The sequence below is a fragment of the Balaenoptera acutorostrata genome, chromosome 9, assembly GCF_949987535.1.
Source record: "Balaenoptera acutorostrata chromosome 9, mBalAcu1.1, whole genome shotgun sequence".
Classification (NCBI taxonomy): Eukaryota; Metazoa; Chordata; class Mammalia; order Artiodactyla; family Balaenopteridae; genus Balaenoptera; species Balaenoptera acutorostrata.
In genome coordinates this window covers 113,218,331-113,240,724 of record NC_080072.1, presented here as the reverse complement: position 1 = coordinate 113,240,724, position 22,394 = coordinate 113,218,331, and positions in this window count along the sequence as shown.

The window sequence follows — 22,394 nt, the reverse complement described above, 5'->3', positions numbered from 1 at the left end:
GCAATAATGATCAACCTTTAGCCAGACTCAAGAAAAAGAGGGAGAGGACTCAAATCAACAAAATTAGAAGTGAAAAAGGAGAAGTTACAACAGACACCACAGGAATACAAAGCATCCTAAGAGACTACTGCACGCAACTCTATGCCAATAAAATGGACAACCTGGAAGAAATGGACAAATTCTTAGAAAGGGATAACCTTCCAAGACTGAACCAGGAAGAAATAGAAAATATGAACAAACCTACCACAAGCAATGAATTTGAAACTGTGATTAAAAATCTTCCAACAAACAAAAGTCCAGAACCAGATGGCATCACAGGTGAATTCTATCAAACATTAGGGAAGAGCTAACACCCAACCTTCTCAAATTCTTCAAAACAATTGCAGGGGAAGGAACACTCCCAAACTCATTCTATGAGACCACCATCACCCTGATACCAAAATCAGACAGAGATACTACAAGGAAAGAAAATTATAGACCAATATCACTGATGAATATAGATGTAAAAATCCTCAACCAAATACTAGCAAACAGAATCGAACAACACATTAAAAGGATCATACACCATGATCAAGTGGGGTGTATCCCAGGGATGCAAGGATTCTTCAATATACACAAATCAATGTGATACACCATATTAACAAATTGTAGAATAAAACCATATGATCATCTCAATAGATGAAGGAAAAGATTTTGTGAAAATTCAACACCCATTTACGATAAAAACTCTGCAGAGTGTGGGCATAGAGGGAAACTACCTCAACATAATAAAGGTCATATATGACAAACCCGCAGCAAACACCATTCTCAATGGTGAAAAACTGCAAGCGTTTCCTCTAAGATCAGGAACAAGACGAGGATGTCCACTCTCACCACTGCTATTCAACATAGTTTTGGAAGTCCTAGCCATGGCAATCAGAGAAGAAAAAGAAATAAAAGGAATACAAAAAGGAAAAGAAGGAGTACAATTGTCACTGTTTGCAGATGACATGATATCATAGATAGAGAATCCTAAAGATGCCACCAGAAAACCACTGGAGCTAATCAATGAATCTGGTAAAGTTGCAGGATACAAAATTAATGCACAGAAATTGCTTGCATTCCTATACACTAACAATGAAAGATCAGAAAGAGAAATTAAGGAAACAATCCCATTACCACTGCAACAAAAAGAATAAAATACCTAGGAATAAACCTACCTAAGGAAGTAAAAGACCTGTACTCAGAAAACTATAAGACGCTGATGAAAGAAATCAAAGATGATATAAACAGATGGAGACATATACCATGTTCTTGGATTAGAAGAATCAATATTGTGAAAATGACTATACTACCCAAAGCAATCTACAGATTTAATGCAATCCCGATCAAAATACTTTTGGCATTTTCTACAGAACAAGAAAAAAAAATCTTAAAATTTGTAGGGAGACACAAAAGACCCTGGATAGCCAAAGCAGTCTTGAGGGGGAAAAAAAAGAGCTGGAGGAATCAGACTTCCAGACTTCAGACTATATTACAAAGCTACAGTAATCAGATAATATGGTACTGACACAAAAACAGAAATATAGGTCAATAGAACAGGATAGAAAGCACAGAGATAAACCCACATACCTATGGTTAACTAATCTATGACAAAGGAGGCAAGGGTATACAACGGAGAAAAGACAGTGTCTTCAGTAAGTGGTGCTGGGAAAACTGGACAGCTACATGTAAAAGAAAGAAATTAGAACACTCCCTAATACCATACACAAAAATAAACTCAAAATGGATTAGAGACCTAAATATAAGACCAGCCACTATAAAACTCTTAGAGGAAAACATAAGCAGAACAGTCTATGACATAAATCACAGCAAGATCCTTTTTGACCCACCTCCTAGAGAAATGGAAATAAAAACAAAAATTAAAAAATGGGACCTAATGAAACATAAATTCTTTTGCACAGCAAAGGAAAACATAAGCAAGATGAAAAGACAACCATCAGAATGGGAGAAAATATTTTCAAATGAAGCAAATGGCAAAGGATTAATCTCCAAAAAGCAGCTCATGTAGCTCAATATCACAAAACCAAACAACCCAATCCAAAAATGGGCAGAAGACCTAAATAGACATTTCTCCAAAGAAGATATACAGGTTGCCAACAAACACATGAAAGGATGCTGAACATCACTAATCATTAGAGAAATGCAAATCAAAACTACAGCGAGGTATCACCTCACACCAGTCAGAATGGCCATCATCAAAAAATCTACCAACAATAAATGCTGGAGAGGCATTAATTGGAGAAAAGGGAACCCTCTTGCACTGTTGGTGGGAATGTAAATTGATATAGCCACTAGGGGGAACGGTATGAAGGTTCCTTAAATACTAAAAATAGAACTACCATACAACCCAGCAAACCCACTCCTGGACATTTACCCTGAGAAAACCATAATTCAAAAAGAGTCATGTACCACAATGTTCACTGTAGCTCTATTTACAATAGCCAGGACATGGAAGCAACCTAAGTGTCCATCAACAGACAAATGGATAAAGAAGATGTGGCACATATATACAATGGAACATGATTCAGCCATAAAAAGAAACGAAATTGAGTTATTTTTAGTGAGGTGGATGGATCTAGAGTCTGTCCTACAGAGTGAAGTAAGTCAGAAAGGGAAAAACAAACACTGTATGCTAACACATATATATGGAATCTAAAAAAAAAAAGTTTATGTAGAACCTAGGGGCAGGAAAGGATTAAGGACACAGACGTAGAGAAAGGACTTGAGGACATGGGGAGGGGGAAGGGTAAGCTGGGACAAAGTGAGAGAGTGGTATGGACATATATACACTACCAAATGTAAAATTGATAGCTACTGGGAAGCAGCCACATAGCACAGGGAGATCAGCTCTGTGCTTTGTGACCACCTAAAAGGGTGGGATAAGGGAGTGAGAGGGAGGTGCAAGAGGGAGGGGATATGGTGTTATATGTATACGCATAGCTGATTCACTTTTTTATACAGCAGAAACTAACACACAATTGTAAAGCAATTATACTCCAATAAAGATGTAAAAGAAAAAAAAAAAAAGAAAGCCCAGAGATAAACCTACACACCTATGACCCACTAATCTATGACAAAGGAGGCAAGGATATACAATGGAGAAAAGACAGTCTCTTCAATAAGTGGTGCTGGGAAAAATGGACAGCTACATGTAAAAGAATGAAATTAGAACACTCCCTAACACCATACACAAAAAATAAACTCAAAATGCATTAGAGACCAAAATGTAAGACCGGACACTATAAAACTCTTAGAGGAAAACATAGGAAGAATACTCTTTGACATAAATCACAGCAAGGTCTTTTTTGATCCACCTCCTAGAGTAATGGAATAAAAAACAATAATAAACAAATGGGAGCAAATGAAACCTAAAAGCTTTTGCAAAGCAAAGGAAACTACAAACAAGACGAAAAGACAACCCTCAGAATGGGAGAAAATATTTGCAAACGAATCAATGGACAAAAGATTAATCTCCAATGTATATAAACAGCTCATGCAGCTCAACAGTAAAAAAACAAACAACCCAATCCAAAAATGGGCAGATGACGTAAATAGACATTTGTCCCAAGAAGACATACAGATGACCAAGAAGCACATGAAAAGCTGCTCAACATCACTAATTATTAGAGAAATATAAACCAAAACTACAATGAGTTATCACCTCACACGAGTTAGAATGGGCATCATCAGAAAATCTACAAACAACAAATGCTGGAGAGGGTGTGGAGAAAAGGGAACCCTCTTACACTATTTGTGGGAATGTAAGTTGATACAGTCACTATGGAGAACAGTATGGAGGTTCCTTAAAAAACTAAATATAGAATTACCATATGACCCAGCAATCCCACTACTGGCCATATACCCAGAGAAAACCATAATTCAAAAAGACATATTCAAAAAAAAAAAAGACATATTCACCACAATGTTCACTGCAGCACTATTTACAATAGCCAGGTCATGGAAGCAACCTAAGTGCCCATAGACAGACGAACGGAAAAGATGTGCTACATATATAAAATGCAATATTTCTCAGCCATAAAAAGGAATGAAATTGGGTCATTTGTAGAGACGTGGATAGATCTAGAGACTGTCATACAGAGTGAAGTTAGTCAGAAAGAGAAAAACAAATATCGTATATTAACGCATACATGTGGAACCTAGAAAAAATGGTACAGATGAACCGGTTTGCAAGGCATAAATAGAGACACAGATGTATAGAACAAATGTATGGACACCAAGGGGGGAAAGTGGCAGGGTGGTGGTGGTGGGATGAATTGCGAGCCTGGGATTGACATATATACACTTATATGTATAAAATAGATAACCAATAAGAACCTGCTGTATAAAAAAATGAATAAAATAAATTCAAAAATTAAAAAATAATTAATACTTAAAAAAATAAAACAGAAAAAAAGTTCTGTCCTTCCCATAGACGTATTTGTATGAATGAATTATTTCCATGCTTATATCCATAAATACAAAAAGAGGAATAAAACTTACGTTGAACCAAAAAAGAAAAAAACAAAAACAGAACCCACTGGTCATACAGAGGAAAACCCTATCAGGGCACTTGCTCCACTGGTAAACAATTCTGAAGTTGGTCACAGGTGGGGAATCATTTCCCATGCAGCCAGCAGCCCCAACACAAGGAGCGTCCTCATTGCAAAGCTGGGGGACCGTGAGGAGGCGTCTCTGAGTAAATGTGAGCTGAGCCCCAGGACAGTTGCTGCTGAACTTTTCCCACCCTTCCCAGGTAAAACACCTGAATGTGTGCAAAGACTTTAAAAGCTAGAGGAAGGGGCTTGGACACGCAGGCCGACTTGGTGCCTGCAGGCCAGCCAGGATGGTCCTGGCCCCGGGCACTCGTCTGGAAGCTTTCCATTTCCCTGCCTGAGGTACCCCTCCTCTCCCGGTCCCCACTGCTTTTTTCCTTCCTCACCTCTGCCCGGGGAGAAATTCCAGCAGCAAGTATGGGTGACACATCCTCCTCTTTAGCAGGTGGCAGCCCGGCAACTCCTGCAGGAAGTCCAGCAGAGCCCCAGTCACACCGGGCCACTCATAGAGCCGTGGGCCCTACTCCCTCCCACCATCCCAACCCCGAGACTGCTGACGGGGCAGAGAATATGGCGTCAGGCACAGCTGCAGAGGCTTTTGCTGCCTGGAGGGGTGTTTATATTGACCTCAACCCAGGCACACCTGGGAAGGGCTGGCTGGCTGGGTCAGGCTGCCCAGGCCAGCCAATCCTCGCCCCTCAGGGGCTCAGAGTTGCAGAAAATGTGCCTTGCTGCACCGGCCAGATCCAAGGAACAGGTGTAGGGTTCCGAGAGTCAGGATAGATAAGGGGCGGCAGCCCTGGCTTGTTTTCTAATCATTTTATCTGGTTCATGAGTGGGAGACAACTTCAAGAAGACCCTCTGCTAATGAGAGGAACCCAGGAGTCAGGGAGAGGAGGGGTGGTGGGTGGAGACAGAGGCCTGGTGCCCCGGCTGCAGTGGAAGCCCCTGGAAGACCAGGCAGAGGGAGGCCGCACAGAGTGAAGCCTAGGGTCACAGACCTGTTGGAGCTGCTGTTTGTTAGTTCAAGCTCTGCTCTGAGGTGCTCTGTGTCAGCTCTGAGCTACAGTTGTGCTGGGGGTGCTCTGCAATGAGGGCTATGTGCACGGTTCCTGTGTGCCCAGCCCTGCCAGGGTACCTGTCCAGGGGAGCTCCATATCCAGGGAGGGGCCTGCCCACGAGAGCCCTGTGGGCTGCTGCATACCTGCCCAGGTGAGCTCCATATCCTGGGAGGGGCCTGACCATGAGGGCCCCATGGGTTGCTGGGTACATGCCCAGGTGAACTCCATATCCTGGGAGTGGTCTAACACCGAGAGTCCCATGGGCTGCTGGGTACCTGCCCAGGTGAGCTCCATATCCTGGGAGGGGCCTGACCACAAGAGCCCCGTGGGCTGCTGGGTACCTGGTAGAGGACGACAGGACAGTCAGTGAAGCCACAGAGGATATACATCTAGTAGTTCCAAATTCCTACACCCTGCTGGTCATTCTACCATCCACCAGGACATGGTATTCTGTATTAGACTTCAATGATGCCTTCTTCTGTATTCCATTAGTCCCAGAGTCACAAGAAATTTTGGCTGTGAGTGGCAGGACTCAACATACAACAAAAACAATGCTGCCGGGCCGTCCTGCCCCAGGGGTTCAAAAATCCCCACACCATCTTTTGGGAAACGTTAGCTAAAGACCTAAAAGATCTACCTCTGGAGAAGGGAACCCTCCTTCAATATGCAGATGACATTCTGATCACCAGCCCGACTAAGGAGGCCTCTGAACTACCTAGCCAATAAAAGATAGAAGGTGTCCAAGAAAAAGGCTCAAATATCACAAACTAAGGTGACCTTCCTGGGTTTCATTCACACAGAAGGTCGGAGAAGCCCACCCCAGGAAAGGGAAGAAGCCATTTGCAGCCTCACCCTTCCTAAAACTAGAAGACAGCTTAGGGGTTCCTGGGGAGACCGGGGTTTGCTGCATCTGGATCCCTAACTACAGTCCAATAACTGGGCCTCTATATGAAACACTGAAAGGAAAAGATGATGATCCTTTTGAATAGAATCCAGAAGCGGCCTTTCAAGAAGGGAAAGTGCAGTCAATTCAGACCCTTGCCCTGGACCTCCTTAAGTTAGCTAAACCCTTTGACCTTTACATTCCTGGTCCAAGGCGAATCGCCCTTGGAGTATTAGTGCAAAAACTGGGACCACTTGAAATGGAACAATGCAAGACTGCCCTCCAGGCATTGGCCAGCCACCCCATCTGACCAGGATACTGGGGGTATCTAAAAACCTGGAAATCAGCAGCCCGCAAGTCCAGCTCCCTCGTAAGGGTAAAGGATGCCACTTGGTGATCCTAACCACCCACCATGCCCTGAAGTTGCAGGGATTGCTCCGTGGGCACAATGACCTCGAGTGAGGAGGCCGTCCAACACCAACCTCCAGAGAGACAATGGGCCCCCATGACGACTCGTGTGACCGTCACTTGACCTGGAGTTTCTCTCAGAAAACAACAAGAGTGTGCCCCAAAAGAGCAGACTATTGCTTACAGGACTTACTGCACCCAGAGCGGAGCTAATAAACTTGGCAGGGGAACCGTAAATAACGCTGCCACCATAGAAAAGCCTACAGACACTGCGGTGACGGAGGCCAATGAGACCGGCTGTACTCCTGGCTACTTCAAAAGGCCGTTGACTGAGTGGCCGTCATGGTCCTGGATCACCACCAGCCCTGGACTGTCTGGGAGTTGAGCAAGCAGGGCTCTGATACCTGGTGCTGTTTGTACGTTAATTCAGTGGCCTAACTGAAGAAAGCGCAGACTACTGGTCAGAGCATCTAGGCTGGCAGAAACCGTCAGCCTAAGGGGGTCGAACCAATGTGGAGCAGGGTAAAACCGCCCACCCCCCCGCAACGTCTCTGAACATCTCTTTCCTGGACCCTTAAAGGTCATTAGAATCTATGAAACTTCCAATGCTGGTGCTCAGGCAGACGAGCAGTGAGGGAGGAGGCCTGGGGACAATCCACCTCACCTGGAGGCTGCTGGAGAGAAGTCCTGCCCCTCCCCCCAGGTATGAGGACACCCAACTCAGCACGAAGCATTTACAGAAGAGGTGTCTGCACCCTCAGTGCCCCACGAATGAGGAATGGGACAAAAGGCAGAGGAGGGCTTTGTCACTGGCAAAGCCCATTAAAAATTCCTGGGAGATAAAAATAGAATCTGGGCAATAAAATAAAGTCTAACCATTTTGTCCTTTGTACTTTGTCTAATTTCACTTGCTCCTAGGTTTCCACATGCAGAGGTCCCACACCCGGCACTTCAGACCCGGTTTCCTAGTGCAAGATGGCTGGGCCGACACCTCAGCTCGTGGGGCCCCGTGCAGACTCTGCGACATAGAGCCTGAGCTCCAGCCAACCCGGCCCTCGAGAGCTCCGCCCCCTCCCTCCCGCTGATGCTGACAGGATCCCTACACAGCAGCCCGGCCCACAACCCGCAGGGGAGCACACACTCTCACCTCTCCATTCTCTGATTAAAATATAAAGTTTTCCTTTGCTTCTGAACCAAAGTCAGTCTCGATCTGTTGGCTCCAATGACACTGGGCAGGGAGACCCTTGTTGGGGCCCACTCTGCAGGATCAGTAACAGAATTTGAGAACATTGTAACTTCAATGAACAGATGTGTGAGCCAAACTGTAATTAACATAGAGCAGTGTATAAGACTCGTGTAAAATAAGATGTTTCTAACACTTCCATTTGATATTTCCATCACTTTATTATAAGCAAGTTCAGTGGAGGGGTTTGTCTTATTTGTCAGGTCAACAGTAGTGAAATGCAGTGATTTCTTTCCAAGGATGTACATCTAATAATCTTGGTTGAAGTTTCAACCTTGTTTTGAATGATTTTCCATTGAAAATGATACCTCTCTTTCAGCTCCTAGATTTCTGAGAAGTATAAAATCTTATATTTTTTTATTACCAAAGGGGAAAGGTGGGAGGAGGGATAAATTAACAGTTTCAGATTAACATATACACACTGCTATGTATAAAATATATCATCAACAAGGATCTACTGTATAGCACAGGGAACTATACTCAATATTTTTTAATGACCCCTAAGGGGAAATAATCTGAAAAACAATAGATATCTCTATCGACATCATCTATCAACTACAGATAAAATGGAAACTAAAGGAGGCCGATGGTGAGCGTTTCTGAACCTGAAGACTTCAATCATCTAAAGTTCGGACTCTGCCTACAGCCCAAGTCCCTTAATGAACACACATGTACCAGTAGCTTAAAAATTCCCCAGATTGGAGCTTGGGGAGACACTGATTTGTAAAAAATCCCTGGTGTTCGCCTTACATACATGGGACCTTTCCTACAGCTAAAACATGCCTGTGACAGCCAGAAGATGGAACACGGTTGGATCAGGAAGATTTTGGAAAAGGAACCAAAACTCCTAATTTCCTGGTTGTTGGATTCACCCCTCCAGCCTTTTTCCTTAAAATCTCCCCACTTGAGGATGTCAGCACCTTCAACATCCAGTTGCACAGAATTTGGAATTTGTCCAAAGGAAAAAGGGGAAGGAGGAGAAACAAGGAGAGCCAAGCCCTAGATGCTCGGACAGGCACATGTCACTCTAATTTCCAATCAGGAAGAAGAATTAAGCAAAGGCGTAGCCTGCCACTGAGAACCAGAGCAGGGCCAGAAGCAAACCAGCGGCTCTGCGGGAAGCTCCCAAAAAGCGAGTTGAAAAATGGAGCTCAGGGGCACTGCAATTCACAAACCTGCAGAGTTTTAAATTATAATTATCGTCCAAAACTATATTGAGGGAAGGCAACGAAAAGGATTGGAAAGCAAGGCAGAATTGCAGGAAACAAATTTCAGGAGTTAGATTCGAATAGCCACTAAAGCACATGAAAAGCGGCCAAACGTCGACAAGGATGCACTTGGCCAAAAAGGGCGTATGCGTTTTTTCCTGAATAAATTCAGAAAAAAACGCATAGGCCCTTATAGGCAAACCAAGCAAGCCGGAAATGCAAATCAGCACTACAAAGAGGTCTCACTTCCCATCGGTCAAAAGGAACTTCCTGAAAAAGTGTAAAACCAAGAAATCCAGGAGAGGCCAAGGAGGAAAGGGAGCCTTGTTACACTGATGGGCGGGATGTAAATTGCCAATGGCGAGTCTGGAGAAGGGTATGGTGTTTCCTAAAACATCTAAAAAACAGAGCTAGAGAGAATAGGGCACTTCCACTCATGGGCGTATAAATTGGGAAAATTAAAAATCAAAAAGACACAGGCAACCCAAAGCTTAGTGCTGCTCTGGTTACAAGAAACTCCACTTCATTACACCTTAAATATCCTAGGAAAGAGAAAAATGGATAAAAAAGTTGTGGTCCTCATGTACAATGGAATATCACTCAGGCATGAGATCAACATCATAAGGCTATTAGCAGCACGATGAGTGGATTTAGGTACGACGATTCTAAGTGAAATAAGTCACACAGAAAACGACACTTATCATAAGATATCACTTATAGAGGGAATGTAAAAACCGCTACGCTTGAACTGAATTACAAAACAGAACAGAGTCACACGTTTAGAAAACACACTATGGCTGCTGAACGGGAAAGGTGAGGTGGGGTGATGCATAAAACAAGGGTTTCAAATTAGCTCAGATACCGTTCCATAAACCCAATATGTAATAGACAAGACCTATTTCTTGCTCAGTGAACTGGACTCAACACCCCCTATTCACCGCACAAGAATATATCTGACTAGTAAGAATCTTCAAACCTATGTATTGATATCTCTCTGTAAGTGAGTCAAGGGGGTGTAAAGCGGCATAAACACAGCCGTGAAAAGCAGCTAAACCCCATTATAAAAATAAATTACTTTTCAAAACCCGTGAAACAAAGACAGTGAAAGAGAGAGAAATTCTTACAAAATTCGTTCAGGGGCTGTGATGCAACCTGGATTGACCATATCTAGACCCACAGCTGATTGAGACATAAGGGTGGACACTCTTGGGGCTGAGAGGTTCGGTGAGGTTGGGTGAGCCAGCACAGACCCTTTCAAGTAATACTGCATGGTACCCATCCCATGGGTCCCAAATCTCCAGGTTCAAGGGCGTCTTCCTACAACGAAAACAGGCATGAGAAACCCAGAAGATGGTACACCGTGTGATCGGGAAAGGTTTCTAAAACGCACCTCATTTCTCATCTCCTTTGCTCGGGTTCGCCATTCCAGCCGATTTACTAGCCATCTCCCTCCTTGGAGAATCAGCACCTTTAACCTCCTGTTCCGTACAGGTTGCAATTTGTCCTGAGGATGAACGGCAAGAGGGGAACCAATGAGAGACTAGCTCTAGGTGTTGGGACAGGCACAGGTCACTCTATTTTCCCATCAGGAAGAAGAATTAAGCACAAGCTCAGCCTGCCCCCCAGAACCAGAAGAGGGCCTGATGCAATCCTGCGCTTTTGCGGCCAGCTCCCAAAAAAGCGAGTTGAAAAATGGAGCTCAGGGGCCCTGCAATTCACAAACCTGCAGAGTTTTAAATGATACCTCTCGTCCACAAATATATTAAGGGAAGGCAACGAAGAGGCTTTGAAAGCAAGGCAGAATTGCAGGAAACAGATTTCAGGAGGTAGATTCGAATCGCCTTGAAAGCACATGAAAAGCGGCCAAACGTGGACAATGATGCCCTTGGCCAAAAAGGGCGCGTGCGTTTTTTCCTGAATATATTCAGGAAAAAACGCATGCGCCCTTTTTGGCCAACCAAGCAACCTGGAAAGGCAAATCATCGCTCCAAAGAAGTCTCGCTTCCCAGCGGGTAAAAGGGCCATGCGGAAAAAAGTGTCCAAACCAGAAATGCAGGACCGGCCATGGAGAAATGGGAGCCTTGCTACGCTGATGGGTGGGATGTAAATTGCCAACAGCCACTCTGGAGAAGTGTACGGTGTGTTCTGAAACATCTAAAAAACACAGCTTGGAGAGCATAGGGCACTTCCACTCATGGGCGTATAAATTGGGAAAACTAAAAATCAGCAAGACACAGGCACCCCAAAGTTTAGGGCTGCTCTGTTGACAAGGACCCCCACTTCATTACACCTTAAATATCCTAGGAAAGAGAAAAATGGATAAAGAAGTTGTGGTCCTCATGTACAATGGAATATCACTCAGCCATGAAATCAACGTCATAAGGCTAGTAGCAGCACGATGAGTGGATTTAGGTACGACGATTCTAAGTGAAATAAGTCACACAGAAAAAGACACTTATCATAAGATATCACTTATAGAGGGAATGTAAAACCCGCTACACTTGAACTGAATTGCAAAACAGAACAGAGTCACACGTTTAGGAAACACACTATGGCTGCTGAACGGGAAAGGTGAACTGGGGTGATGCATAAAACAAGGGTTTCAAATTAGCTCAGATACCGTTCCATAAAGCCAATATGTAATAGACAAGACCTATTCCTTTTTCAGTGAACTGGACTCAACACCCCCTATTCACCGCACAAGAATATATCTGACTAGTAAGAATCTTCAAACCTATGTATTGATATCTCTCTGTAAGTGAGTCAAGGGGGTGTAAAGCGGCATAAACACAGCCGTGAAAAGCAGCTAAACCCCATTATAAAAATAAATTACTTTTCAAAACCCGTGAAACAAAGACAGTGAAAGAGAGAGAAATTCTTACAAAATTCGTTCAGGGGCTGTGATGCAACCTGGATTGACCATATCTAGACCCACAGCTGATTGAGACATAAGGGTGGACACTCTTGGGGCTGAGAGGTTCGGTGAGGTTGGGTGAGCCAGCACAGACCCTTTCAAGTAATACTGCATGGTACCCATCCCATGGGTCCCAAATCTCCAGGTTCAAGGGCGTCTTCCTACAACGAAAACAGGCATGAGAAACCCAGAAGATGGTACACCGTGTGATCGGGAAAGGTTTCTAAAACGCACCTCATTTCTCATCTCCTTTGCTCGGGTTCGCCATTCCAGCCGATTTACTAGCCATCTCCCTCCTTGGAGAATCAGCACCTTTAACCTCCTGTTCCGTACAGGTTGCAATTTGTCCTGAGGATGAACGGCAAGAGGGGAACCAATGAGAGACTAGCTCTAGGTGTTGGGACAGGCACAGGTCACTCTATTTTCCCATCAGGAAGAAGAATTAAGCACAAGCTCAGCCTGCCCCCCAGAACCAGAAGAGGGCCTGATGCAATCCTGCGCTTTTGCGGCCAGCTCCCAAAAAAGCGAGTTGAAAAATGGAGCTCAGGGGCCCTGCAATTCACAAACCTGCAGAGTTTTAAATGATACCTCTCGTCCACAAATATATTAAGGGAAGGCAACGAAGAGGCTTTGAAAGCAAGGCAGAATTGCAGGAAACAGATTTCAGGAGGTAGATTCGAATCGCCTTGAAAGCACATGAAAAGCGGCCAAACGTGGACAATGATGCCCTTGGCCAAAAAGGGCGCGTGCGTTTTTTCCTGAATATATTCAGGAAAAAACGCATGCGCCCTTTTTGGCCAACCAAGCAACCTGGAAAGGCAAATCATCGCTCCAAAGAAGTCTCGCTTCCCAGCGGGTAAAAGGGCCATGCGGAAAAAAGTGTCCAAACCAGAAATGCAGGACCGGCCATGGAGAAATGGGAGCCTTGCTACGCTGATGGGTGGGATGTAAATTGCCAACAGCCACTCTGGAGAAGTGTACGGTGTGTTCTGAAACATCTAAAAAACACAGCTTGGAGAGCATAGGGCACTTCCACTCATGGGCGTATAAATTGGGAAAACTAAAAATCAGCAAGACACAGGCACCCCAAAGTTTAGGGCTGCTCTGTTGACAAGGACCCCCACTTCATTACACCTTAAATATCCTAGGAAAGAGAAAAATGGATAAAGAAGTTGTGGTCCTCATGTACAATGGAATATCACTCAGCCATGAAATCAACGTCATAAGGCTAGTAGCAGCACGATGAGTGGATTTAGGTACGACGATTCTAAGTGAAATAAGTCACACAGAAAAAGACACTTATCATAAGATATCACTTATAGAGGGAATGTAAAACCCGCTACACTTGAACTGAATTGCAAAACAGAACAGAGTCACACGTTTAGGAAACACACTATGGCTGCTGAACGGGAAAGGTGAACTGGGGTGATGCATAAAACAAGGGTTTCAAATTAGCTCAGATACCGTTCCATAAAGCCAATATGTAATAGACAAGACCTATTCCTTTTTCAGTGAACTGGACTCAACACCCCCTATTCACCGCACAAGAATATATCTGACTAGTAAGAATCTTCAAACCTATGTATTGATATCTCTCTGTAAGTGAGTCAAGGGGGTGTAAAGCGGCATAAACACAGCCGTGAAAAGCAGCTAAACCCCATTATAAAAATAAATTACTTTTCAAAACCCGTGAAACAAAGACAGTGAAAGAGAGAGAAATTCTTACAAAATTCGTTCAGGGGCTGTGATGCAACCTGGATTGACCATATCTAGACCCACAGCTGATTGAGACATAAGGGTGGACACTCTTGGGGCTGAGAGGTTCGGTGAGGTTGGGTGAGCCAGCACAGACCCTTTCAAGTAATACTGCATGGTACCCATCCCATGGGTCCCAAATCTCCAGGTTCAAGGGCGTCTTCCTACAACGAAAACAGGCATGAGAAACCCAGAAGATGGTACACCGTGTGATCGGGAAAGGTTTCTAAAACGCACCTCATTTCTCATCTCCTTTGCTCGGGTTCGCCATTCCAGCCGATTTACTAGCCATCTCCCTCCTTGGAGAATCAGCACCTTTAACCTCCTGTTCCGTACAGGTTGCAATTTGTCCTGAGGATGAACGGCAAGAGGGGAACCAATGAGAGACTAGCTCTAGGTGTTGGGACAGGCACAGGTCACTCTATTTTCCCATCAGGAAGAAGAATTAAGCACAAGCTCAGCCTGCCCCCCAGAACCAGAAGAGGGCCTGATGCAATCCTGCGCTTTTGCGGCCAGCTCCCAAAAAAGCGAGTTGAAAAATGGAGCTCAGGGGCCCTGCAATTCACAAACCTGCAGAGTTTTAAATGATACCTCTCGTCCACAAATATATTAAGGGAAGGCAACGAAGAGGCTTTGAAAGCAAGGCAGAATTGCAGGAAACAGATTTCAGGAGGTAGATTCGAATCGCCTTGAAAGCACATGAAAAGCGGCCAAACGTGGACAATGATGCCCTTGGCCAAAAAGGGCGCGTGCGTTTTTTCCTGAATATATTCAGGAAAAAACGCATGCGCCCTTTTTGGCCAACCAAGCAACCTGGAAAGGCAAATCATCGCTCCAAAGAAGTCTCGCTTCCCAGCGGGTAAAAGGGCCATGCGGAAAAAAGTGTCCAAACCAGAAATGCAGGACCGGCCATGGAGAAATGGGAGCCTTGCTACGCTGATGGGTGGGATGTAAATTGCCAACAGCCACTCTGGAGAAGTGTACGGTGTGTTCTGAAACATCTAAAAAACACAGCTTGGAGAGCATAGGGCACTTCCACTCATGGGCGTATAAATTGGGAAAACTAAAAATCAGCAAGACACAGGCACCCCAAAGTTTAGGGCTGCTCTGTTGACAAGGACCCCCACTTCATTACACCTTAAATATCCTAGGAAAGAGAAAAATGGATAAAGAAGTTGTGGTCCTCATGTACAATGGAATATCACTCAGCCATGAAATCAACGTCATAAGGCTAGTAGCAGCACGATGAGTGGATTTAGGTACGACGATTCTAAGTGAAATAAGTCACACAGAAAAAGACACTTATCATAAGATATCACTTATAGAGGGAATGTAAAACCCGCTACACTTGAACTGAATTGCAAAACAGAACAGAGTCACACGTTTAGGAAACACACTATGGCTGCTGAACGGGAAAGGTGAACTGGGGTGATGCATAAAACAAGGGTTTCAAATTAGCTCAGATACCGTTCCATAAAGCCAATATGTAATAGACAAGACCTATTCCTTTTTCAGTGAACTGGACTCAACACCCCCTATTCACCGCACAAGAATATATCTGACTAGTAAGAATCTTCAAACCTATGTATTGATATCTCTCTGTAAGTGAGTCAAGGGGGTGTAAAGCGGCATAAACACAGCCGTGAAAAGCAGCTAAACCCCATTATAAAAATAAATTACTTTTCAAAACCCGTGAAACAAAGACAGTGAAAGAGAGAGAAATTCTTACAAAATTCGTTCAGGGGCTGTGATGCAACCTGGATTGACCATATCTAGACCCACAGCTGATTGAGACATAAGGGTGGACACTCTTGGGGCTGAGAGGTTCGGTGAGGTTGGGTGAGCCAGCACAGACCCTTTCAAGTAATACTGCATGGTACCCATCCCATGGGTCCCAAATCTCCAGGTTCAAGGGCGTCTTCCTACAACGAAAACAGGCATGAGAAACCCAGAAGATGGTACACCGTGTGATCGGGAAAGGTTTCTAAAACGCACCTCATTTCTCATCTCCTTTGCTCGGGTTCGCCATTCCAGCCGATTTACTAGCCATCTCCCTCCTTGGAGAATCAGCACCTTTAACCTCCTGTTCCGTACAGGTTGCAATTTGTCCTGAGGATGAACGGCAAGAGGGGAACCAATGAGAGACTAGCTCTAGGTGTTGGGACAGGCACAGGTCACTCTATTTTCCCATCAGGAAGAAGAATTAAGCACAAGCTCAGCCTGCCCCCCAGAACCAGAAGAGGGCCTGATGCAATCCTGCGCTTTTGCGGCCAGCTCCCAAAAAAGCGAGTTGAAAAATGGAGCTCAGGGGCCCTGCAATTCACAAACCTGCAGAGTTTTAAATGATACCTCTCGTCCACAAATATATTAAGGGAAGGCAACGAAGAGGCTTTGAAAGCAAGGCAGAATTGCAGGAAACAGATTTCAGGAGGTAGATTCGAATCGCCTTGAAAGCACATGAAAAGCGGCCAAACGTGGACAATGATGCCCTTGGCCAAAAAGGGCGCGTGCGTTTTTTCCTGAATATATTCAGGAAAAAACGCATGCGCCCTTTTTGGCCAACCAAGCAACCTGGAAAGGCAAATCATCGCTCCAAAGAAGTCTCGCTTCCCAGCGGGTAAAAGGGCCATGCGGAAAAAAGTGTCCAAACCAGAAATGCAGGACCGGCCATGGAGAAATGGGAGCCTTGCTACGCTGATGGGTGGGATGTAAATTGCCAACAGCCACTCTGGAGAAGTGTACGGTGTGTTCTGAAACATCTAAAAAACACAGCTTGGAGAGCATAGGGCACTTCCACTCATGGGCGTATAAATTGGGAAAACTAAAAATCAGCAAGACACAGGCACCCCAAAGTTTAGGGCTGCTCTGTTGACAAGGACCCCCACTTCATTACACCTTAAATATCCTAGGAAAGAGAAAAATGGATAAAGAAGTTGTGGTCCTCATGTACAATGGAATATCACTCAGCCATGAAATCAACGTCATAAGGCTAGTAGCAGCACGATGAGTGGATTTAGGTACGACGATTCTAAGTGAAATAAGTCACACAGAAAAAGACACTTATCATAAGATATCACTTATAGAGGGAATGTAAAACCCGCTACACTTGAACTGAATTGCAAAACAGAACAGAGTCACACGTTTAGGAAACACACTATGGCTGCTGAACGGGAAAGGTGAACTGGGGTGATGCATAAAACAAGGGTTTCAAATTAGCTCAGATACCGTTCCATAAAGCCAATATGTAATAGACAAGACCTATTCCTTTTTCAGTGAACTGGACTCAACACCCCCTATTCACCGCACAAGAATATATCTGACTAGTAAGAATCTTCAAACCTATGTATTGATATCTCTCTGTAAGTGAGTCAAGGGGGTGTAAAGCGGCATAAACACAGCCGTGAAAAGCAGCTAAACCCCATTATAAAAATAAATTACTTTTCAAAACCCGTGAAACAAAGACAGTGAAAGAGAGAGAAATTCTTACAAAATTCGTTCAGGGGCTGTGATGCAACCTGGATTGACCATATCTAGACCCACAGCTGATTGAGACATAAGGGTGGACACTCTTGGGGCTGAGAGGTTCGGTGAGGTTGGGTGAGCCAGCACAGACCCTTTCAAGTAATACTGCATGGTACCCATCCCATGGGTCCCAAATCTCCAGGTTCAAGGGCGTCTTCCTACAACGAAAACAGGCATGAGAAACCCAGAAGATGGTACACCGTGTGATCGGGAAAGGTTTCTAAAACGCACCTCATTTCTCATCTCCTTTGCTCGGGTTCGCCATTCCAGCCGATTTACTAGCCATCTCCCTCCTTGGAGAATCAGCACCTTTAACCTCCTGTTCCGTACAGGTTGCAATTTGTCCTGAGGATGAACGGCAAGAGGGGAACCAATGAGAGACTAGCTCTAGGTGTTGGGACAGGCACAGGTCACTCTATTTTCCCATCAGGAAGAAGAATTAAGCACAAGCTCAGCCTGCCCCCCAGAACCAGAAGAGGGCCTGATGCAATCCTGCGCTTTTGCGGCCAGCTCCCAAAAAAGCGAGTTGAAAAATGGAGCTCAGGGGCCCTGCAATTCACAAACCTGCAGAGTTTTAAATGATACCTCTCGTCCACAAATATATTAAGGGAAGGCAACGAAGAGGCTTTGAAAGCAAGGCAGAATTGCAGGAAACAGATTTCAGGAGGTAGATTCGAATCGCCTTGAAAGCACATGAAAAGCGGCCAAACGTGGACAATGATGCCCTTGGCCAAAAAGGGCGCGTGCGTTTTTTCCTGAATATATTCAGGAAAAAACGCATGCGCCCTTTTTGGCCAACCAAGCAACCTGGAAAGGCAAATCATCGCTCCAAAGAAGTCTCGCTTCCCAGCGGGTAAAAGGGCCATGCGGAAAAAAGTGTCCAAACCAGAAATGCAGGACCGGCCATGGAGAAATGGGAGCCTTGCTACGCTGATGGGTGGGATGTAAATTGCCAACAGCCACTCTGGAGAAGTGTACGGTGTGTTCTGAAACATCTAAAAAACACAGCTTGGAGAGCATAGGGCACTTCCACTCATGGGCGTATAAATTGGGAAAACTAAAAATCAGCAAGACACAGGCACCCCAAAGTTTAGGGCTGCTCTGTTGACAAGGACCCCCACTTCATTACACCTTAAATATCCTAGGAAAGAGAAAAATGGATAAAGAAGTTGTGGTCCTCATGTACAATGGAATATCACTCAGCCATGAAATCAACGTCATAAGGCTAGTAGCAGCACGATGAGTGGATTTAGGTACGACGATTCTAAGTGAAATAAGTCACACAGAAAAAGACACTTATCATAAGATATCACTTATAGAGGGAATGTAAAACCCGCTACACTTGAACTGAATTGCAAAACAGAACAGAGTCACACGTTTAGGAAACACACTATGGCTGCTGAACGGGAAAGGTGAACTGGGGTGATGCATAAAACAAGGGTTTCAAATTAGCTCAGATACCGTTCCATAAAGCCAATATGTAATAGACAAGACCTATTCCTTTTTCAGTGAACTGGACTCAACACCCCCTATTCACCGCACAAGAATATATCTGACTAGTAAGAATCTTCAAACCTATGTATTGATATCTCTCTGTAAGTGAGTCAAGGGGGTGTAAAGCGGCATAAACACAGCCGTGAAAAGCAGCTAAACCCCATTATAAAAATAAATTACTTTTCAAAACCCGTGAAACAAAGACAGTGAAAGAGAGAGAAATTCTTACAAAATTCGTTCAGGGGCTGTGATGCAACCTGGATTGACCATATCTAGACCCACAGCTGATTGAGACATAAGGGTGGACACTCTTGGGGCTGAGAGGTTCGGTGAGGTTGGGTGAGCCAGCACAGACCCTTTCAAGTAATACTGCATGGTACCCATCCCATGGGTCCCAAATCTCCAGGTTCAAGGGCGTCTTCCTACAACGAAAACAGGCATGAGAAACCCAGAAGATGGTACACCGTGTGATCGGGAAAGGTTTCTAAAACGCACCTCATTTCTCATCTCCTTTGCTCGGGTTCGCCATTCCAGCCGATTTACTAGCCATCTCCCTCCTTGGAGAATCAGCACCTTTAACCTCCTGTTCCGTACAGGTTGCAATTTGTCCTGAGGATGAACGGCAAGAGGGGAACCAATGAGAGACTAGCTCTAGGTGTTGGGACAGGCACAGGTCACTCTATTTTCCCATCAGGAAGAAGAATTAAGCACAAGCTCAGCCTGCCCCCCAGAACCAGAAGAGGGCCTGATGCAATCCTGCGCTTTTGCGGCCAGCTCCCAAAAAAGCGAGTTGAAAAATGGAGCTCAGGGGCCCTGCAATTCACAAACCTGCAGAGTTTTAAATGATACCTCTCGTCCACAAATATATTAAGGGAAGGCAACGAAGAGGCTTTGAAAGCAAGGCAGAATTGCAGGAAACAGATTTCAGGAGGTAGATTCGAATCGCCTTGAAAGCACATGAAAAGCGGCCAAACGTGGACAATGATGCCCTTGGCCAAAAAGGGCGCGTGCGTTTTTTCCTGAATATATTCAGGAAAAAACGCATGCGCCCTTTTTGGCCAACCAAGCAACCTGGAAAGGCAAATCATCGCTCCAAAGAAGTCTCGCTTCCCAGCGGGTAAAAGGGCCATGCGGAAAAAAGTGTCCAAACCAGAAATGCAGGACCGGCCATGGAGAAATGGGAGCCTTGCTACGCTGATGGGTGGGATGTAAATTGCCAACAGCCACTCTGGAGAAGTGTACGGTGTGTTCTGAAACATCTAAAAAACACAGCTTGGAGAGCATAGGGCACTTCCACTCATGGGCGTATAAATTGGGAAAACTAAAAATCAGCAAGACACAGGCACCCCAAAGTTTAGGGCTGCTCTGTTGACAAGGACCCCCACTTCATTACACCTTAAATATCCTAGGAAAGAGAAAAATGGATAAAGAAGTTGTGGTCCTCATGTACAATGGAATATCACTCAGCCATGAAATCAACGTCATAAGGCTAGTAGCAGCACGATGAGTGGATTTAGGTACGACGATTCTAAGTGAAATAAGTCACACAGAAAAAGACACTTATCCTAAGATATCACTTATAGAGGGAATGTAAAAACCGCTACACTTGAACTGAATTGCAAAACAGAACAGAGTCACACGTTTAGGAAACACACTATGGCTGCTGAACGGGAAAGGTGAGGTGGGGTGATGCATAAAACAAGGGTTTCAAATTAGCTCAGATACCGTTCCATAAAGCCAATATGTAATAGACAAGACCTATTCCTTTTTCAGTGAACTGGACTCAACACCCCCTATTCACCGCACAAGAATATATCTGACTAGTAAGAATCTTCAAACCTATGTATTGATATCTCTCTGTAAGTGAGTCAAGGGGGTGTAAAGCGGCATAAACACAGCCGTGAAAAGCAGCTAAACCCCATTATAAAAATAAATTACTTTTAAAAACCAGTGAAAGAAAGACAGTGAAAGAGAGAGAAATTCTTACAAAATTCGTTCAGGGGCTGTGATGCAACCTGGATTGACCATATCTAGACCCACAGCTGATTGAGACATAAGGGTGGACACTCTTGGGGCTGAGAGGTTCGGTGAGGTTGGGTGAGCCAGCACAGACCCTTTCAAGTAATACTGCATGGTACCCATCCCATGGGTCCCAAATCTCCAGGTTCAAGGGCGTCTTCCTACAACGAAAACAGGCATGAGAAACCCAGAAGATGGTACACCGTGTGATCGGGAAAGGTTTCTAAAACGCACCTCATTTCTCATCTCCTTGGCTCGGGTTCGCCATTCCAGCCGATTTACTAGCCATCTCCCTCCTTGGAGAATCAGCACCTTTAACCTCCTGTTCCGTACAGGTTGCAATTTGTCCTGAGGATGAACGGGAAGAGGGGGAACCAATGAGAGACTAGCTCTAGGTGTTGGGATAGGCACAGGTCACTCTCTTTTGCCATCAGGAAGCAGAATTAACCACAGGCTTAGCCTGCCCACCGGAACCAGAATAAGTCCTGAAGCAATCCTGCACTTTTGCAGCCAGCTCCCAAAAAAGCGACTTGAAAAATGCAGCTCAGGGGCACTGCAATTCACAAACCTGCAGAGTTATAAATGATAACTTTCGTCCACAAATATATTGAGGAAGGGCAACGAAGAGGATTTGAAACCAAGGCAGAATTGCAGGAAACAGATATCAGGAAGTAGATTCGAATTGCCTTGAAAGCACATGAAAAGCGGCAAATCGTGGACAATGATGCCCTTGGCCAAAAAGGGCGTATGCGTTTTTTCCTGAATATATTCAGGGAAAAACGCATACGCCCTTTTTGGCCAACCAACTACCTAGAAAGGCAAATCAGCGCTCCAAAGAAGTCTGGCTTCCCAGCGGGCAAAAGGGCCATGCAGAAAAAAGTGTCCAAACCAGAAATGCAGGACCGGCCATGGAGAAATCAGAGCCTTGCTACGCTGATGGGCGGGATGTAAATTGCCAACAGCCACTGTGGAGAAGTGTACGGTGTGTCCTGAAACATCTGAAAAACACAGCTTGGAGAGCATAGGGCACTTCCACTCATGGGCGTATAAATTGGGAAAACTAAAAATCAGCAAGACACAGGCACTCCAAAGTTTAGGGCTGCACTGTTGACAAGAACCCCCACTTCATTACACCTTAAATATCCTTGGAAAGAGAAAAATGGATAAAGAAGTTGGGGTCCTCATGTACAATGGAATATCACTCAGCCATGAAATCAACGTCATAAGGCTAGTAGCAGCACGATGAGTGGATTTAGGTACGATGATTCTAAGTGAAATAAGTCACACAGAAA